This window comes from Phalacrocorax carbo, chromosome 6, assembly GCF_963921805.1.
Source record: "Phalacrocorax carbo chromosome 6, bPhaCar2.1, whole genome shotgun sequence".
Lineage (NCBI taxonomy): Eukaryota > Metazoa > Chordata > Aves > Suliformes > Phalacrocoracidae > Phalacrocorax > Phalacrocorax carbo.
Genome location: NC_087518.1, coordinates 56,551,608 through 56,567,045, shown reverse-complemented (window position 1 = coordinate 56,567,045; position 15,438 = coordinate 56,551,608). Strand labels below are relative to the sequence as shown.

The 15,438-nt window shown below is 47.8% G+C and overlaps 1 long non-coding RNA gene across 2 annotated transcripts; it reads right to left on the bottom strand.

The window, feature by feature from the left end:
* Positions 1-621: 621 nt before the first annotated feature.
* On the bottom strand, positions 622-14,509 carry LOC135313970 (uncharacterized). 2 transcript variants are annotated; one of them, XR_010373479.1, is made up of 4 exons: positions 14,369-14,509; positions 7,841-7,942; positions 6,708-7,162; positions 622-1,721 (listed from the first exon to the last, which is right to left on the bottom strand). It is a non-coding gene; the product is annotated as an uncharacterized LOC135313970 (long non-coding RNA). The 2 variants fall into 2 exon arrangements; XR_010373478.1 differs by lacking the exon at positions 622-1,721 and having other exon boundaries at positions 3,110-7,162.
* Between the last annotated feature and the right edge of the window lie 929 nt (positions 14,510-15,438).

Genomic DNA, 15,438 nt, shown 5'->3' with positions numbered 1-15,438 from the left:
ATGAATCATTAATAAATGAATGAATGGCTAATATATTTTTATGGTAATTGGAGATATAACTGATTGCAGACTTCCTTTGCTTCTCAAAACTGCCCTGAATGAGCAGTAGCTGCTTAATTGTTTACAGATGATATTTATGCCACTGACAAGCTCTTCTCATCGCTGAGGTTTACCAGAGGTGAGCCCTCCCCGTGCCAGCCGCCGTGGGCACGGAGGGGTGATGCTCTCCCTTCCCTGCAGCTTCGCAGCAGATGGGCACATGCACACAACTTCGGACGGGTTTCCCACCAGCTCCCCACGATGGCTGGGAGCAGGAGGACCAACACTATCGCATTTATTGTCAGCATTTCCAAGTAATACCATACCGCGACATGGAAACGATACCTTTCTGCAAGTGTTCTCCTGCAGTCTGGGTGTCTGCAGTGAGTACCGCAGACAGGACAGAGAAATCAGGCTCTGGTGACATTTTGTTTTACCTCCATACCGTGCATTACAGTAAATGGCTTATATAACCTCTCGCTGCCAGTGCACAGTTAATGAATTCAGAGATAATTGCTGGGTTGATTTCTCTCTTTTTTTTTTTTTAATAACCTATCTTTCCATAAATCATTCTTAGAGTACACAGTTCCAAAACACAGCATTTAAATCTGCTTGACAATTCAAATCAAAAAGAAAAGATAGCAAGATGGCCAAACAAGGCTCCTTTAGCTATGCACACACGTCCTGAAGATCAAGTTAAAAATGCAAAGGAGATTACCAATTCTTAATTATAATTATTTAACCAGGTGGGTAGTTTCTCTAATGAACATTTCTATGAAAACAGAATAACTAATGACGGTCTTAAAGAAGTCTTTGTCTTCCCGTGTACTAATGATCACATTTATAAATATGCAGGAAGGCCCCCATGTACATTGCTAATGATAAGTAATTAAGCACCAGGCGTCAAAAGCTATAGAAAAGGGTCAGGGTAATGCAAGAGAAAATTAAAAATGCAATAAAATAAGTTGTGGAGCAAGATTAAATTTCTGGCTTCTGCAGGCCTGGCTATAAAGAAATCTTTTCCCCCTTCAGTATAAAGCAGGGCTGCTGTGGGGTATCAAAACAAAATCTTCTAAGCACTTTCATTAGATTTTACTTGCCTCTGTGCTTGTACTCATATTAAAAACAAGTGAACCACCAGCCATTTAAAACAGATGCTATATTTAGTAAAGCTGCAGTTTCTCTCAATGTTTATGAGAAATCACTGTAGCTGAGATTATGACTATCACCAACCTCCTCAGAAGCACTTCAAAACTTCTGACAAAAGAAAACTGAGACATAGTAAAATCGAAAACTGATTTTGTTATTATTTTTTTAATGCGGAGGTCCACCCACAAAGGGCCCGTGGTTCGATCCCTGACGGGGTCCCCACCAAGGAGGACTCAGACCCGAGATGCGCAAGGGTTGGCTTGAGCCCACACCTTCGGTTCAGCCACTGAACCCACACCACAGCCTGTCTGGAAGCATTAAAGGCAGTTTCCAAATTAAAAGGAACAGGTTGTCTTTGGTAGCAAAGACATGTTTGCCTCTAAGTGTAAAGCTGTTAAATTTGGGTAACGCCGACATTCTTTCCTGGGAGCTCGTCATGGCGTCCTCTGCCCACGGCTCCTTGCCACGGCAAATCTCCCTGTGCCAAACCTCAATTTTCTGCTGCTGCAGTTCAACAAGATGACAGTCTGGGTCTAAGAGAAATAATTTGCTATTGTTATTTCTCAATGAAAGCAGAAATTAAACTTGTTTTTAAAATCATAGTGAGGAAACAGTAAAGCAGAGTGGGGGGGGAAGACAGAGTGAGGGGAGCACAGACAAGCGCCGTCCCCTCACAAAATGGCCATGTTTCTGTAGCTGCTGCAGCCCTGCAGTGCTGCGGGGCCACGGCCTCCCTCGCCACGATTCCCCACGGGCAGCAACTTCACAAGCTTCTTGGCCTGATCTCAAATTTAACCAATGGGTTAGATTAAAACGCAGACAGTCCTCGTATTTAGACCTCATGGACACCGTGGCATTAATTGCAGATAGTGCTGTGGCATTTATTTCAGGTGAAACCAGTGAGTCTCCTGCATGTCTAGCCTTCCAGGACTTCTTTTTGAAAACAATCTTAATATTAGACTTCCAAACTGACTTTTCATTGCCCCAGGCCGGCTATTTCTAGCATGGCCTTTAGCCTGGCGGTGGCTCAGGCTCTCACACGAAGCACCACGACCAGAAGAGCGTGCAAGCCCTCACCGGGCAGCGCGGCACACGCTGACAAGTCAGCTTGGTTTTCACTTTTATGGGCTGTGCAGGCCGGCCTGCCTGTTTGAGCTGTTTCATTTTGTCTGCAGCCGAAAATCAAATAACCTGAAATAAAGCCTTGACGGCGAGCCTCTGTGGTACAAGCGAGCACGCCTGGCCCAGCGAGCGGAGCGCGTGCTGCTGCGTCGCGGCACGTGGCCAAGCTCCACCTGGGGCTGAGGCCCAAATCCACCCCCCAGAGGCAACTGTCCCCTGAAAAATGTCCGCAAGGGTATCTCTGAAGGAAACATCCTCAGGGAGTTCACGATCTCCCGACGCTGTCGTCCTCTCCCCTTGGGGGTGAGCCCGCACGCGCGGCTGCACTCGCTCTGCCAAATGCCACGCAGCCCCACGCCACCGCCCCATGCAGCCCCACGCAGCTGCCCCACGCCTCTGGGACTGCCCATGAGGGATAGCCCAAACTGCCACGGTGTTGCTGCCATGGCCGGGGTCCACAACGAGAGGGGACAAGTGTCTGCGTTGCTGCTTGCAACCGCTAAAATACAAGAGGGATAGGAAAAGCAGGTATTGAATTACAGTTATCTTCAATTAAAAAAATGTTTGTCTTTGAAAATACATATCTGTTACTGACAAGCTCTGAAAACCACTGCTCCAAGCCTGTCAGTAAAACCAAATGTTAAATGGAAAATATTTGCCAGGATTTAAAATTAGACCTACACATTACTTACAGATGTTTCAATGAAAAACACTTGAAACTCAACCACATAGAGTAATAAACCCCACAATGGTGTATTTTTTTTATACTTCAAGTTAATTTTTATTATATAAGTAGCCATACGAAGAAGCCATTGCATACTGCTTAAATTAAATGTGGAGGAATGAAATCAGCAGTATCCCTTTACAGCATATGGTCCAGCAAATCAAATTACAAAGCTTTCCACATCTCATTAACTGCAATGAGTACAGTGAGATTTCTAATAAGTCACTTCTTTTTCATGTGAGAGGTGAGCAGTGACTTATTGTAAGTATTCTCACAGGATGACCCTTGCGCTGAAATTAAGAACTAATCTAAAATGGGAAAGGTCATTTGGTCAAGTCTGATCATAACATTTCCTCGTTATTGTTTTAGTTGGCATTGAAGCACATGCTTTCCCGGTGCACCAGCTGAAAAATGCCTTTGATAATTTCACTGACAGCGAGTAACCCACACACTGCCATTTAATGAGTTTGGTCAGGATTAGCTGACAATAAAGAATACAGTATAAATGTTTTTATAGAATGAATTTTTCAGCAGGAAAATTTCATATAGGCGTACTTAACTAATTTATTTGCATTTACCACTGAGATGTCAGTCCAAGTACCACTCTGGTGAATACTCCTGGTCCCCAACTAGACAGCAGCCTCCTGAATCTCACCCTCCCCTTGGAGGTAACCTGCTCCCTGCCCCCCGCTCACAGCCCACCTGTAGCCACGGCTTCGGTTGCAGCGGGCACGCCAAGGAGAGAACCGCATTCAAACACTCACTTCCTCCTCTGCACAGAAAATCAAATCATCATACAAATGCTCATCATGTGGCTTTGCTTTATGTGGATTCCTGATTTAGTGGCAGATCTGGTCCAGGAACTGAGGCATTCCTGGCTCCCCATCTTGGGCTCAAATCTCTAACCTGAACCCAATCTCCCTTCCGCCATCAGCCTGAAATTGTTTGCTATAGGATATGTTGACCATAAAAACACAGCACAGTGCACAATGAGAGAAACATCTCAAGACAGTGGAAAAGAGAAAGCTCAGCCAGGCCAGCTGAAACACTTGGGAGGAAAATCAACAGGCTGTTTTTAGCAATTACAAAGTTGTTGGCTGATCTGATGTAGCTGGGCAGGAAATTCCATAGTTTTTGGAAACCATTGACAAAAATGTTCTGGCACTTGTGTTCTCCATTTTGTACTTCAAGAAGAGTTAATGCACTGTGCCCAAGAAGTTCAGCATGCAAAGGAAAATGGGAGAAAGCGTTTCAAATAAATATGGAGATGCATCGTCTTCCACAGTAGAAGAAAAGTATTGCGACTTACTCGAAACCTCCTGACGCACCATTCTAATGACTGGGCAGTAGCGGGAACGTGATCGTTCCCGCCAGGACGTTTCACTTGGTTATTAACCTTGTGGAAAATTCTGGAGGACTGTAAACCAATCCTCAAAGGATGGATTTCTTATTTGGTCTAAAAACACTGCCTTATTTTTGTGCAGCCACTACTGAGAAGGCTGAAACCAAGCTACTGTTTAGTTTAATTTAATTCCCCCTTAATGTTCATTAAATACTAAGTTGTTATTTTAGGGCGCCTCAAGATGAGTTGCTAGAGCTAATTTTTTGGAAAAAGCAGTGTTTGAGTGCAAAACCCAGCGTGCAGGGGATGTTCACATCATTTCCTTTGAGCTATTTTAAGCATCTAGCATCGAACCTGTTCAGAAGCCCTGAGGTCACAGGCCCATGAGTGGGGACCGACGGGCGCTTACGCCCAGGTCCCGGCAAGAGGGGGACAGGGGCTCAGAGCACCTCCATCAGATGGCAGGCAGCCATGGGCTTGCCTTGAGCAGAGGCTAAGCCCAGCATCAGCGGCAGCGAGGAGGAGAACAGGAGAGGGAGGACGGGCACCGCGAGGCTGTCTGGTCCCACCACCCCATGGCTGCACCTGCGGGGCACCAGCTCCACTGTCAGCTTGTGCTTCCCACGTCCCCTCAACAACAGCCAAGGCTGCTCTGACCCTGCTTTCCAAAACACCGGGTGGGTTGGGTGGTGTTTTGTTTAAGTTGCGTCTGAAATATTAAGGGGGTGGGGAAACTTTAAAAACACGAGTTGGAGCAGTGACACTCAGACTGCAGAATGCCTGAAACAACAATTTTTTTTGGCAAACATGGACAACTCTCACATATCTCACTAAAATTAACTTTTGACCTCCAGACCTCAGAGAGTCAGAGTTTCAAAAAAATGCAGCTTTGCATGATGTGCGCTGAATTACTGCAGTTCTCACGTGCATACAATTGGGTAATTATGTTTGCAAAAGTTTAAATTAATTAAGGCCAGATAGAACAACGTACTTTAAAACAACTTGCGTTAAGCTGAATGCAACAAAGAATTTACTGAATAAAAGCTCAGCCTCTTCCTTTGTGCAATCGTCACGTTGCCCAGAGTAAAGTCCTTCGGCACCCCCAGTTATGCGCCACTGTCTTTAGCATCTGCAGAAGATCTGCTGCAGAAGGACAGCGTATGATGGCACAGTTGCAGGGCCTTCAGTGAAAAAGGATCTCGTTTAAGAAGTCATTTGCCCCTCTCCACTGAATTCATCTGATGCTCTTGATTGCGCCTAGTTACTACATTTATCTAACTACATATAGACATTCTGGGCATATGGAAAAAAAAAATGGAAGAAGCCAAAGTGATGATACACTTGAACGCAGCACCCTGCAGCTGTTCTTGAGGGATTAGTTTTAAAAACATGGGGACCCTTTAGTGAACTTCTGGCTCCCACTCCAAGCTTGACCAGGCTGGTCTGCATGAAAGTTGAGGGCATACAGCGTGGACACGAGGTCACCCTCCCAGGCTCATCAGAGCCACAACTGAGCAAAGCTATCACTTTCTAAGCACCAAATGTAGGCAATTGCTATTAGCATTTCCATGCATGTTTTACTTTAAATAGTTGCTGGTTGCTCATCCTTCCCGTAGCTGAAAATTACCTACATACCTAAACGCATACACTTGTTATATGCCTGCATATATTTATTTTAAAATAGCTTATGCATATATAACACAGAGACACAAAAGTTCTCCGATGCTTGTTCCTGGAGGGGTAATAACACAGAAATATTTAAGATGATTCAACAGTGGACGGCTCGGCAGATGTCTCCAGCGTGGTGCAAGACATTAACGTCTGCTGACTCATCATCGGAGTTAATTCTGCCTGGCTCATGCTCCCGTCATCTCAGCAGCAATTTAGTACTTGGTAAATTTTCTCTCATCAGGAGTAAATGTTATCACAGACTTGTGATTATGTGCTATTTGAAACTGGTAGAGCTAAAGCCATGTGTGATAATAAAAGGTAATTGTTTACCTTTGAAGTTGATATCTACGGCCTTCGCTGCGCTCTGCAGGAAATTGGGCCAGTCCACGACCGCTCGGGTGGCCAGGCTGCATCTGACACCCCTCGCCAGGGCGTGAAAATGAGGTGGGTGCACGTGCAGAAGATGAAACAAGCTAGCGGCACTTTTATAGACTTGTTTTCCCCTACTGAGTGAAGCTGAACACAATAAAAAAATTCAGTAAGGAAAAGGTTCCCCTTCTATTTAATGTAATGACATTGCTGGCTAGTGTGGAGTAATCAAACTTTCTGCCAGTATAAGGATGAGCGATGCAATACCATCCACGTATCCGTAAGCATTACCTGAGCATAGATGCAGGTGTCACGGTCATGATGGAAGGTACGGGAGCGCATCAGCATAGGGCTGTCCGGTGGCTTAAGCCCAGCCCTAAGCCAGCCGCGCTGTTTTTGTGGGGTCCTGCCACACTTTGGCTGTGAGCAGCACCCGAACACCCGAGGCCACAGTTTCCTGTGCGTACAGCCACCATCTCCGGGGACACAGCGCGGCCGTCGTCACCTCCATGCCTGGGACAGGTCACCCCAGCATCCCTGCAGACAATGCACTCCAGCTGATGGACATGGTGCAGGGAACAGCATTTTGGGTGCTCCAAGGGCAATTGCTCCTTCAGCAGGCAGAAGCTGGGGTGCAATTTCACACCAACCTTAGGAAGAGGAGCCATCAGTGCCCAAACCTGGCTCTCCAGCGACCGGCCTGGCCACAGGGAGCCACAAGCTCCAGCTACCACGAATTCCCTGATCTAAGAAATACGGAAAGGCGTAAATCAGAAATACCAGTTGAAGGGATTTAGTGTTTGTAACATATGCTATTAACATGCTGTTAGCTTTCACAACTCATTTTCAGGGGATTATAACTATTCCTAACAGAAATGGCCAGGGAGATGAGAGGTCTCAACATTTTTGCCTGCTTTTCCTTATTCTGCCTTATCCTCCCAAACAATCCACACTGGAATTCATAAATAAAGACATATGCACATTTGGAGCATGTTCAGATCAATTATCCCACATCTTTTTTTTGGAGCTGGGAAGAAGGTATATTGCCTAAACTCTAATGCCTGTGGATCTTTAATATTAATGTGATGCTCAAGAGATAATTACTTCTCATGAACCGGAATGAGTCTGGCCAAAAAGGTTGAACACATCCAAAATTCAGCTGATTTCAGCGCAGCTAATTCTGGTTGAGGTTTTTTTTTCTCCCCCGCTGGACACACTGCCAGATGTAATAGAAATAAGCCCCACTGAAACTGGCTGAGGATACATATCATATTCTGATTGGTAACAGATTTGCGGATTATTGGAGGGGGAAGGAGAAATTACTAAAAACCAAAAGTCAGTTAAAATACCATTATGGCTCAGGCATGACCCCCCCCCATGAAATGAGAGTCTTTCCCAAGGAGGATCCTCAGATGGAAACATACCTCCTGCCCTGGCACAGGATCTCAGAAGGAAGCGAGAGGAAACCGTTTACTGTAACCCTGCCCATGGCTGAACGCAAGAAAACGCTGGCGCCAACGGGACTTCTGGAAAAAGAAGAAAAGATTAGGTTTGGATTGAACTAAAATCGAGGAACGGCAGACCTGTGGCTGTACGCTTTGTGGGTAACCTACAGGGAACAGCAAGGTTCAAAGCCAGAGTGAATAAAAGCTGCCTCTATCACTTTACAGAGGGAGAAGCATCTCAGTCTCTTGTATCAAGGCACGGGAAGAGGACAGCCCTCACGTGCCTCCCCTGCTAAGCAACACTGAGCCCAGCTGCCACCAGCACGGCAAGTTAATTCCTGCAGCCTGGCGAACGGCTCCTCACCGTGCGACTGCCCAAAACGGGGCTGGGAAGCGGGGAAAGGAGCTCCCGGGCAGCCCAGCTCTGCCCTGGCTCCTCCATCCTGCTGCGGATGAGTCATGTACGGAGCCGGAAAGGAAATAAATGCAAACACATGGCAGTCAAAATGGCTTTCACAGAAAAGAAAACATTGGGCTGGAGCTGCTGTAGGTGTGCAGCACGGAGTCGGTCCCGTGTGGGACGGGCATCTCTCTGCGTGCAGCTTTGCGCAGCCGTCTGCCATGGCACGGGGAGTGACGAACATTTCCTGCCTTGCTAAAGCTTGGGCTATATACCTCATTTCTTCATAGCTGGGCTTTAAGTGTTTGATTTACACGGTCCTGTTTGACATGAGAAAGGCTGGAAGAGGGGAAAAAGGGGCAGCAAAGCAAAGGGAAAAGACAGCAACCCTGGGTACAACAGGAGCGGAGAGAGGTGAGAGGAAAAAAAATCTGGCTGGAAAGAGTACATCCGTCTACTTCTAGTATTAAATGCAAATATACACTTAAAAATATAGGTTACAAATTCAAATCTGGAAACATAACCCGTGCCACTTTTATTTCACTTCTGCATACAAGGGTTGTTTAATATTTTTTAATTGCACTATCATATCCTCACCGCCCTGCAAAGAAAGGTGGCAGCTGAGAGATTAACCGTGGTGTAGCAGATCCCTGCTACAGGACCTCTGTTTCCTTTGCTTTTGAAGAAGGCTTTCTGCCGAGCCCAGTGCTGCTTCTCCCCAAGAAGTACCCCTGCGGCTGCTTTTGCTGAGCTTTCTGCTCTGATAGGAGTTTAAAAGCACCCATAGAACATCCCCATGATTTTTATTTTGGTGGTCTGACAGCATCTTCCCAACAAGTTAAAGGGAAAAGATTACTGTTTTCAACAAAAGCCCGCAAAATTTGATGGGACAACAGACAAAAAGAATTTACTCTCCTGGCAGACTTTCTCCACTCCCCCTCAGAATGATGTGACTTTTTACAAACCGTGCCAGTACTGCAGCCTCCTAAAAAGTCATTAACGGTGTTTCTCTAAGCACAGTAAAATAATGAATTCTACCAGACTCCTCTACCAACACAGTCTGGACCTTGTTACGTGTTCTTGGGCCTTACTCCTTTTACCACCTAGGAAGACCTTTCCATTAACAAAGACGACGCCCTGTTCTAATAACACAACGTGTCTCCAAAGTCAAAGAAAATACCCATGATTAAAGATACTCACGGAGCAGGGCCATGACTTTTTAAATGCCTGAGTGATAAAATCTTTCAACCCATTAATATTAGCACTGCTTCAAAACTGGGAGGAATTCAGTAGTTATTGCCACAAATACTCTTCATACGTATAGCGTACTCTTGGATACCAGGTTCTTATTTTGTGACGAATACACACATACGTTTCGGGTGTAAAGGTGTAAGAGAACAGTCAGGCACAGCGTGTTTTCTTAGCATGAGGCAAGACACTCTGCTCAGCTTTTGCATAATGATTCAGCCATGATTTTAAGTATTCAGTTCTACTTGTATGACTTCTTAAAATTCCCTGCAATATAATTATACTGATGGGAATGCAGAAAGATAATTGCTTTTAGAGAAAAGTTTCTCTTTTGTTTCACATTCATCTGGCTTCCATAAATAGAACAAGAGACCTTGAACAGCAGCAATATGCATCCATGTGTCTCTAGTTATTTACTTACAAAGCTAGACCTTGACAAATGTAATTTGTTCAATAAAATTAAAAAGGATGCACAATAATTCATTTAGACAAAAAGGCTTGAAAAAGAACGTCACTGGGAGCGTGCCTCATCACTGGAAGTGATCAGCTGATTCCTGAAGAACTGGCAGGTGCTCTCCTTTCGGAAGGCAGCAGTAAGGTAGTACTTCGGAGAGGAAAAAAAGTGAGCTAAGAATCGGAGCAATTCTTTATTCAGGCAATAACTATACAAATTAGATCCATGAAAGCCAGAGAATGACTGTGCCTTGAACCCTGTCTGTGTGCATAGAACAATGGAGAAATTAATAATTAAATCTATTACATATGCTCATAACTCAGCACAAAAGATACTTCACTAGCTCAAACAATTCTGCATTTTCATTTGAATAAAGCTTTCACACATTTTTTCTCATTATATATGTATTATATTTTAAATTTAACAGCTTATTTTGTTGCCTTTATGTCTTGAATTAATAAGGCCACACTTTAATGCACTAATGCTGAATAGCATTAGCATGCTTTACAGTCATTACTTGGGGGGAAAAAAAAAATCCCTAGTTTCCCAGTGGTGAAATCAATTTGCCCATAACTTCCTGTCTCTCATAACTTCTGCTAGCAGAGCTTGAAACTTTGTGCTGCTTTTCTTACCAAAAGACTTGTTTATACGTTCTGGCTGTGGAAGGGGCAGGATCTGAAGGTAACACTATTCTGTGAAGTTTGCACAAACAGTTCACGAACAGGCCGATATCTTTTCAGCCAGTTAAAGCAATTAGCAGGCCAGATACAGCGACCTAATGCTATTTCCCTTGCAAGGAATAATTTAACCTCAGAAACACAGATGGCTCAGTGAGTTCTGACCCAAAATTATTTTCCTTGGGCCGGGCAGGGGGACGCAGACGCCCACAGAGCTGGCAGGGGCGCGGAGGAGGGCAGGGGCTGGAGGACCCGCCGACTTCACCCCTTCCCAGCTGGGAAGGACGACCGGCTGCAGCATCCAAACGCTGAGGGTGGAGGGAAGAGGAGATCGGAGAGAAAAACTACTGAGACACTTCAGATGTAAAAATTACCGAGAGTTCCTCCCAAGTCCTTCCTAGACGGAGGCTGACTCCAGGCCCTCGCAGCCTGCAGCCCACGCAGGCCCTCCGAAGGCTGCCAAGTCAAATAACGCTAATTGCATTACAGATTGCGAGCAGAATTCGCTGTTCTTTTCAACTAAACCAAAGACTTTCCATTTCCATTTTGTTTGGGGAATTTAAGTGGCATGCGTATTCCTACCGCCGGCCGGGATATGGGGTTAGGAAAGGGGTGGCAATTGCTCACGCAGAGACCAAAAGCAGATCTGTAAACTTGAGAAACCAGAGAGGGGAACTGAAGGAGCACGCTGGAGACTGTCAGCTGTGGAAATAGCCACCTTGGTGGAGGCTCGCTGCCCCTCACACGCGTTGGGCAGCGCGTCCTGATGGGGCTGGCTGCACCCCAGCCCAGCGTGGGGAGTGGGGACACTGCTGTGGCTCGCCCACGGCAGGCGCCAGCAAACCTCCCGCCCCCCAACATGGGGCACCTGCACCCACACCCACGCTCCCCGGCCCCCCACGGGAGGCACCGCTGGGGTCAGCCTGTGGAGGACACCGAGCCACGGTACAGCCCTCACCCACCCCCCGAAAATGAGAATTTGGGGCAAGCAGCGCCGAGGCTGCTCGCTGGGTGCCAGCGGGGGGAACACCCCATCTCCGGGGGCACAACCACGGCTAGTGGTGCTTCCTGCGGCAGCACGCAGAGGAGTGATTTTCAGCTGTTGTTAGCATCAGGGCACAAAATTCCCCCCCCAATTCCCCAATACATTTTTGAGAATATTTAAAAAGGTTTCATAACTCAAGTAGGAAAACCAGACACCCATATTTAACTCAAAAACTTTACATCATCCCATTACTTCCTCAGAAATCTATAATACAGAAATGCATGCATGTGTCCTGTCTCTTTTTGCTTAGCTGCACATGTCACATTCAAAAATCTAATGCGACGCAGTCTGGAAGTACTTTGCAATTATTAGGATGGCTCCTGTTATCTGGCAGCTCCAAGGAGAAATGAACTCCAATTTTTGGAGCGAACAGAAATTCTGACAAACCCTCCCATCATTCATTTAATACGGGAAGACTCTAGTCCTCTTGAAAACCTCTTCAGGATTGCTAACCTCACTCCATCAGCTGCAACGTAATATACATTTCGCACTGCAGCATCCCTTTCATTGGTGTTTCAGCTGAACAGAGATGTTATACTGTCATGCTTATTTAAGCAGAAGGGTTATCACTGTTCCTTCATACAATACTATATAGCTCAAAGGTGCAATAAGAAGCCAAGAAATATGCCAAAAAGGTTTGGGAAAATAAACAACGTCAATTTGCTCCTTTAAGTATCATCATGACAAATTTACCGGGCGGCTGGTGAGATAAAATGCAGCACTTTAAATACCTAAACTAATCAATAGAGAGAACCGAGCGCGCAATCCATTTTCTGAGAAGGGCAACCTTTTAAGGTTCATTCTTCATTCGCGTAAATGCAATGCAAGGGTCGTTATTTCACTGAAAGCAACCCTCCGTTATATTATAATAATTAGGCTCGATTTAGCACAAAAACCGGCCACCAAAAAAAGCCACCTGACTTTAAAAAAGGGCTAAGCCCCGGAAATAAAGATAGGGCCGGGGTTTATCCCCAGAGGGGTAGGAGGGAACTCCCACCCCTCGCCGGGAGCAGGAGGTGCTGAGGTGAGCTCGGTGGTCGTGGCCGAAGGGGGCAGCCGCGGCAGCCCCCTCCCCACCCCGCCCGCGGCAGCCCCCGCCCTGCGCAGCTCCCCCCCGCCCCCCCCCCCCGCGACAACTCGCCCCCCGCCCGCCCACGGCCGCCCCGCCGGGCCCCGCCGCGCCGGGCCCCGCCGCGCCCCCACCCGCGTCCGCGGCGGCCCCGCCGCGCCGCTCCTTGGGCACCATCTAGTGACGGCTCGGCTCCTCCGCAGCCGCTGCCAGCCGGTGCCGCAGCCCAGGGGGGCCGTTCCGCTCCCCGCCGCGCGTTGGAGCGGGTTTGGCTGTGCGGAGGCCTCCCAGGGGCCGTGCGTTCCCTTAACGCTGCGGTCCGCTGGCAGGAGCCAAGGGCGAAGGGCGGCGAGGCGGGGGCAGCGGGTGGGGGGTAAGAGCTTCTCTTGAGTTTGTCCCTGCTGTGTTTCATAGAACGGTTTGGGCTGGAAGGGACCTTTAGAGCCCATCCAGTCCCACCCCCCTGCGGTGAGCAGGGCCATCTTCAGCTAGACCAGGTTGCTCAGAGCCCTGTCCTGCCTGGCCTTGGATGTCCCTAGGGATGGGGCCTCCACAACCTCTCTGGGCAACCCCTTCCAGCGCTTCACCACCCTCATTGTGAAAAATTTATTCGTTAAATCCAGTCTAAATCTCCCCTCTAGTTTAAAACCATCACCCCTTGTCCTGTCACAACATGCCTTGCTAAAGAGGTTGCCCCCGTCCTTCCTATAGTCCCCCTTTGGTACTGAAAGTTTGTCCCTGCTGAGTTTGTCCCTGCTGAGTTTGTCCCTGCTTGGGTTTGTCCCCGCTGAGCTCTCCCAGCTCCCGAGCTTGCAGCCCTGCAGCTGCCTCCCGCGAGTTGTTCAGAGCCCAGGAAAGACTGAACCTAGCAGCTAACAGTTTATCTGTCCCCAGGTTCAGCTCTGAACACGGCCAGGTTAAAGAGCAGGCCCTCTGGCAATAGTTAGGGTGACAAAAAGCACAAATGCTCTCTCCAGTTACCGGTCGTGTCACCGTAACTGCACGATTGCCACCCCCTGAAAAGGGGAGGGGGACAGGCGAGAGCCTGCACACAAACCCAGGCGCAGGCAGCACCCCGGGTGCCCGCAGCCTCCTCTCCCTCCCCATGCCCCACCAAGATCCTGTGGCACCTTGGCACGGGCCGAGGTCCTGTCGCCGCCCCTGGGCTTGGGCAGCCGCATGGGGGTCCGTGTTTGCAGAGCAGGGTCTTGGCGAAGAGCGGGTGAGCACACGGCCTCGTCCCACTCCGGCACCACGCTCCCAGGGCTCTCCGGCAGCACAGGACTTCAGTTATTTGTTGGCCGGAGCGCTCTGTATGTTAGTGCCAACAAAAAAAAAATTCCTGTATGCCCTTGGGGAAGCCCCTGAGTCTTGCCATGCCTCAATCTTCCCCTTTATAAAACAGAGCTAATTACTTTTTTTAACCATATAATAGCACCGTAAAAATCCAGCGCCGTTTCCATTATCCTCATCTCTGAATATCCCTCCTTTTCTAACACACTACCTGATTTCTGTCCCGATAGGCTCAACTGTGACTCCATCACCCTTCAAATATTGCTTAGAGTAAACGACAAAATGCCTGTGATTAATCGAACAAAGAAGCTCTTTGCAAACCTTTCCCTGGAGCATTCTCCACTGTGTCCTAAGTGACGCCAGGGAGCACCGGCATCACCATCTGCTGAGGTACAGCACCCGAATGGGGACCGATACAAACCACCCCCACAGTCCTGGGACAGACAGGGCTCTCGCAGCCGCCGGCCCACCACACTGTCGGTATTCATGCACACTCAACTTCAGAAGAAGGAAAAGGATTAGCAGCACTTCTGGTCAAAGCAGAGGAGATAGCATGAGTTTAGAACAGCTTTCCCATGGCCACACAGGAAATCTGCAGTGAGATGGAGGGTATGACCGGAGACTTGTGATCACGGCTCATGCTGGGAGCGGCGAGGGGCCACCCCTTCAGCGGCGATGGAAGGGCACACGCACTCGCTTCCGAGTACAGAGCAAGTTTAATGCCATTCCTCGGCACAACCTATCAGCAACATGGTTGCAACTGGCCTAAAAGCTGAATTAAAAGTGAACTCCCTCTCCAGTATTTGCAATGGATTTCTTTGCTTTTGACTTTGTTTCTCATAAGCACAGCATTACTTAAATCTAGTGAACTGAACTTCAAGGAGAAAATAATTTCTTATATCTGTTTATTTAAAAAACCCACAAAACAGATCTTTTGCCTTCCATGAGAGTCACCTGCAACACGCAGCCACGGAGGATCTGTCCCCTCTGCGTGCTGAGCGCCGGTGGTGGCCAGCAGCAGTTCCAGACAGAAACTGATTTCACTGGTTTTCCGAAGGTAAGTACATTGGCACAGATCCCGGCCGAGAAGCCAGAGCGAACACAGGAGGCATACAACATCTCCGACAAGGAGGCCAAAGGAGGTGGCAGAGCTGTGGGACGCTGCTGGGCCGGCGGGGAGGGGATTGCTCGGAAGCAGGGGCAACGGCAGCATGCTCCTGGCGAGCACCACAGATGTCATGTGTTCTGGACAGAAAGATCCTTGTATCCCCATAAAAATGGAAAAGCTTCTTTTGAAGGGGGCGGGGGGATGAGGGGGACAGGACAAAGAGATGTAGAAACACCCGGGTTCAAACAAAGTTTTATGAGAGTTGGAGTGCACTCAGCCTGTA